We start from the raw sequence: 6036 nt of genomic DNA, 5'->3' as shown, positions 1-6036 counted from the left end.
TAGGTCCAGAGACCTTCTCTTGACCCTGAGCCCCCTGGAAAGTAATGAGAAGGGCTCAAGAGGAATGGGCCAGGCCCAAACACATTGCAGTGATTTCTGTCTCTCAGGAACTCCCAGGCTGACAAGAGACTTTTCCCAAACCTTTCACCCTCCCCTCAGCTGGGGAGGATTTTGTACTTGCTCAGGGCTGAAATTCCAAAGCACCAGAGATGACCACCAGACTAAGAATTTGCCCCTTTTCTCCCCCACCCCCTGCCGCTCTTCAGTATCCAGCATCTGGGCAGATCTCACAGTGTTTTCCTTGGGAGTGTCTTGTATTGCTCTGGATGAAACCAGAGCAAGCTGCCCACCAGTGGGCAGCACAGCTCTGAGCCATTGCCCTAAGCTAACACTCAGCACCATCAGCAGCACAAACAAGACTGCAGCTCATCAGCCCCCAAAAGCAAATCCATCAATGTAGTGAACACATCACAGGAAAGGAAACTTCTGTCAAACTCTGTTGACAAGCCTCAAGCCTTAATTGAATCCTCTTCTTATCAGAGAGCAACTGCTGGGTGTGCACCAACTGCCCTGAGAACCCTCAGGAAGGGCTGGAGGGGGGAGGGCATTCACTGGAATTACAATACCTGATAATACCTCTTGGACATACTGAGAATCCCTGAATGGTCAGGGTTGTAAGGCACCTCAAGGATCATCCAGTTCCAACCCCCCTGCCATGGGCAGGGCTACCTCACACCAGAGCAGGTTGCTCACAGCCACATCCAGCATGGCCTTAAAAGCCTCCAGGGATGAGGCTTCCACCACCTCCCTGGGCATCCAGTGTCTCATCACTCTCATGGGAAAGAATTTCTTCCTAACATCCTATCTCAATCTCCCCACTTCAAGTTTTGCTCCATTCCCCCCAGTCCTATCCCTACCCACCACTCTAAAAAGTCCCTCCCCAGCTTTCTTGTAGCCTCCTTCAGATACTGGAAGCCCTTCTCCAGACTGAACAGCCCCAGATCTCTCAGTCTGTCCACACAGCAGAGCAATTCCAGCCCTCTGCTCATCCTCGTGGCCCTTTTCTGGACACCTTCCAGCACCTCCAGATCCTTCTTGTAATAGAAGCTCCACAGCTGGACACTGCTCCAGGTGTGGTCTCACCAGGATGGAGCAGTGTGGGAATCACCTCCCAGACCCTGCTAGCCACATTTCTCTTGATGCAGCCCAGGATACAATTGGCTCTCTGGGCTGCAAGTGCACACTGGTGGCTCATGTTGAGCTTGTGGATGAACACTTCCCTTAAGGATAATCCAGAATTAGAAACACAGCATAAGGATGGAAGAAGCTCCTGATCCAAAGAAAAGATGTTCCAAATGTGTCCAGAGATGAAACCTAACTGATTAGCAAACATTGACTGCCTGAAGTCAAATCACCTCTGTGGGAAAAACACTCAGGATGTGCATCCATCCAGGCTGCCACCATCCCATAATAAGGAACAAACACACAGGGTGGGCAGCACCAGGGGGAAAGGGAAAGTATTGGAGTTGTGGCAGGAAAAGATTACCCCTCAGCTGGTCAGGAATCTGTCCCGTTGGGGTAGTGCTCCCAAATGCAACTGTGGCTGATCAGTGAGAGACTCAAGGTTGGGTCCAAGGAGATGTGAAATGGCACAAATGAAACAATGCTGCAAAGGAAAGGGCCTCTGGTTGGCAGAACTTTGCCTGATGGTTTCTGCCTTGCTTAGAAGAAAGTGAAGCAGAAAAGGCCATGGTGAAGATCTCTGCTCTTCCAGTCCTCTGGAATAGGACTGCAGGTGCAGGATCAGCTTCCCAGGGACAAGTGAAACAGTTTGCAGAAATAGCTGCTCAGGAGGGAATGGCTCAGAAGGAGGAGTGGGCACAGAACTGAACACGAGCTGTTGTATTTCCATGTATCAGAGAAGAAGGACATCCATAGACATGGGTGAGAGGTGGGAACAAAGCAGGATTGTGCAAGAAGTAGGATCCAGCACAAGTTCTGCACCATGAGGGTAGTGGAACACTGGAACAGTGTGGTGGGTTAACACCCATTCTGAAAAGAAACAAAACAGGGTGGAGGGCTTCTGGGTGCTTTGCCCTCCCTGCAGGGCATTTTCCTCCCTGGGAAACTGAGCGTGTTCCACTGCCCCCTTCCTGCCCAGCTAGGGTATAAAAAGCAGGACATTGCAGTCATTTGGCCTCCTTTTGGCTCCTGACTCTTCTGGATGAGAGTTACTGCGGCTGCCTTCCTGCTCCTCTGCCACGTGGTTGGGCCTGATCCTTCTGCCTGCTGCCTCCGTGCCTTTTCAGAGAGAGGGACTGGGTTTGTATTCTTGGTGGTTTTTTTACCCCCGCTCCCATCCTTACCTGTTATTGTTACATATATATTGTTTAAAGAAAACTCTTTATCTCTCTGCTTCCAGGCTGACTCCAAATTATTGCTTGGTGGATTTGCTCCTTCCCTTTCCTTTTTTTTCTCTCTCTGTTGGGAGGGAAGAGGGGGGAGCAGGGGAGAGATTCTCAGCCTTGCCCCCATCTGAGCTCTTAACTCCCAGTTAAGGCTCAAATCACTACAATTTTTGGTGCCTCCAACGTGGGGCTTGGAAATTAATACGGTATCTGGAAAGCAATACTTTTTCTCAAAGAAAGGGAGTGGAAGTAGAGATGTCGATTTTGAAGAATCTGATAGTCCAAGCTTTTGCATGGGTGTTTGGCTGGAGCTTTTGGATCCACATCTACAAATTAATTAAATTGAGCTGGTAACTCAGGTTGTGTGCAAAGCCAGGCAACAGTGTACTCAACTCTTAGGACCAGACCCTGCCACTCTGACATTGCTTTTAACGTCAGAATATCTGGACTGGTGTGTGGCACACAGCCCTGAGTTGCTAATGGCCCTGATTGATTACCCAGGGAAGGTTTTGCTGCATACCAGGTACATCAGCTTTTGCAGCTACTTGGAGGGCTGCAACGAGAGGAACCGACTTGTTTCTCTCTGACACTAGTCTTAGGAAAGACAATCTTTACTGATGGTTCAGGGAAAACAGGGAAGGCAGTCACTGCCTGGCAAGAAAAGGGGAAATGGCAGGAGCTCCTAGCCTCTCAGGATGGTTCACCTCAGCTCCTGGAGTTAAAAGCTGTGGTAATGACCTTTACTAAGTGGCCCAACGAGCCCTTAACCATTGTCACTGACACACCGTGTGTTTGTAACCTTGTACAGTGGTTGGACTGCGCACTGATGAAGGAGGTTAACAACAAATCTTTGCTTCATTTCCTAAAAGCTCAGTGGCTTGTGCTGCAAAGTCAAACAGAACCATATTATGTGCTGCATGTTTGTAGCCATACAGGACTGCCAGGGTTCATGTCCGAAGGAAACACCACAGCTGATGCCCTGTTGGTGCCTGTCTGGGCTGTGCCTATACCTGATGTGGCAGCAAGCAGCTCAATCCCATGCCTTTTTCTACCAAGGGGCTCACACACTGCAGAGGAAGTTTGGCATATCACTGTCTTCTCTTGCTGAAGACAAGCAAGAGATAGTGTGGCCTCTTGTGCAGATTGCCAACATTTCTCCTCGACCCAGCCATCTGGTGTCAATCCCAGGGGACTACAGAGCCTACAGCTATGGCAATCTGATGTTACTCACATGCCTGAGTCTGGGCATTTGAAGTATGTCCATGTCTCAGTTGATATATTCTCTGGTGAAAAGGCCTGAGATGGAATTATGGACTGGAGAAAAGCTTTTTCTGCCCTACACATTCCACAGCAAATCAGAGCTGATGTTGCCCCCCACCCCCTGCTTGTGGTGGGTTAACGCCCATTCTGAAAACAAAAACAAAACAGGGTGGAGGGCTCTTGCGGGTACTTTGCCCTCCCTGCAGGGCATTTTCCCCCTGGGAAACTGAGTCTGTTCCACTCCCCCCTCCCTGCCAAGCTAGGGTATAAAAAACAGGACATTGCAGCTGTTAGCTCTCCTTTTGGCTCCTGCCTCTCCTGGATGAGAGCTACTGAGGCTGCCTTCCTGCTCCTCTGCCACATGGTCGGGCCTGATCCTTCTCCCTGCTGCCTCCATACCTCTTCAGACAGAGACTAGTTTTGTATTCTTCCTCTTTGTCCCCCTCCCATCCATCCTTGTTCCTTGCCCTAGTGAACCTTACCTGTTATCGTTATATATATTGTTTAAAGAAAACTCTGCCTTTCTACTTCCAAGCCGACTCCAAATTATTGCTTGGTGCATTTGCTTCTTTCCATTTTTTTTTCATCTCTATTGGGAAAGAGGAGGGGGGGTTTCACCAGTTGAGGAATATGGTGGACGGAAGTTGGTAAACTAAAGAAGGAGCTAAACTAATTTCACTGGTAGAGTGGGAGGAAGCACCTTCTGAACTGGGAGTGCAGGAGGGTATCCTGGGCATTCCTGCACCTTTATCTTCAGTCTTGCTTCCGCTCCTCCGCCGAGCAGCAGCAGCTCTCTGTGCTGGGCTTTCGGCCAAGGCTTTGGCCTTGAAACTGATAAAACCTGCAAAGGCCTGTATTAACTGCTTTCCGATTAACACAACTGCTTCTAACTTTTTTTTCTCTTTCTCTCTCTTTCTAACCCACTCTGGGGAAAAGGGGAAGAGAGGGGGAGAGCAGAGGTGGGGAACCCCCTCAGCAGATGGGGGAACTCTCATTTCTGTGCTACTTTATTGTATATTAGAATAAACCTTTATTAGAATAAACCAAACCAGGTTGGAAGAGACCTTCAAGATCATCGCGTCCAACCCATCAGCCAATCCAACCCACCCAAACAGCTAACCCATGGCACCAAGTACCCCATCAAGTCTCCTCATGAACACCTTCAATGACGGCGACTCCACCACCTCCCTGGGCAGCCCATTCCATAGCGCAATCACTCTTTCTGTATAGAACTTCTTCCTAACATCCAAACTGAACCTCCCCTGGCGCAGCCTGAGACTGTGTCCCCTTGTTCTGGTACTGGCTGCCTGGGAGAAGAGACTATCATCCGCCTGTCTACAACCTCCCTTCAGGTAGTTGTAGAGAGTGATAAGGTCACCCCTGAGTCTCCTCTTCTCCAGGCTGAGCAACCCCAGCTCCCTCAGTCTTTCCTCATAGTGCTTGTGTTCCAAACCCCTCACCAACTTTGTTGCTCTTCTCTGGAGTCATTCCAGCAAGTCAACATCCTTCCTAAACTGAGGGGCCCAGAACTGGACACAGTGCTCGAGGTGTGGCCTAACCAGTGCAGTATACAGGGGCAGAATGACCTCCCTGCTCCTGCTGGCCACACTGTTCCTGATGCAGGCCAGGATGCCATTGGCCCTCTTGGCTGCCTGGGCACACTGCAGGCTCATGTTCAGCCTGCCATCGACCAGTACCCCCAGGTCCATCTCTGCCTGGCTGCTCTCCAGCCACTCTGACCCCAGCCTGTAGCACTGCATGGGGTTGTTGTGGCCAATGTGCAGAACCCGGCACTTGGATGTGTTAAATCTCATGCCATTGGATTCTGCCCATCTGTCCAGCCTGTCGAGGTCCCTCTGCAGAGCCTCTCTACCCTCCAGCAGATCAACTCTTGCCCCCAGCTTGGTGTTGTCATCAAATTTATTGATGATGGACTCAATGCCCTCATCCAGATCATCAATAAAGATGTTAAAGAGCACAGGGCCCAGCACTGATCCTTGGGGCACACCACTAGTGACTGGCCGCCAGCTGGATGTGGCATCATTCACCACCACTCTCTGGGCTCGGCCATCCAGCGAGTTCCTAACTGTAGACGTTTGAGCCTTAACTGAGAGTTAAAAGCTCAAATGGGGAAAAGGCTGAGAATCTCTTCCGCACTCCCCAACCCCCCCCTCCTCCCTACAAACAGGGAGAGGAGAAAAAAAAAAAGGGTAAGGAGCAAATCCACTAAGCAACAATCTGGAGTCAGCTTGGAAGTAGAGAGGCAAATAATTTTTTTTCTTCAAATTATATATATAACAATAACAGGAAAAAAAAAAAAGGTTCATGAAAGCAAGGAACAAAAATGGATGGGAGTGGGACAGAAAAA

This window comes from Melanerpes formicivorus, unplaced genomic scaffold (assembly GCF_026170545.1).
Source record: "Melanerpes formicivorus ecotype bairdi unplaced genomic scaffold, bMelFor1.0.p_v2 SCAF_91, whole genome shotgun sequence".
NCBI lineage: Eukaryota > Metazoa > Chordata > Aves > Piciformes > Picidae > Melanerpes > Melanerpes formicivorus.
The sequence above is the reverse complement of the archived record's forward strand: the minus strand, read 5'-3'. Positions refer to the sequence as shown.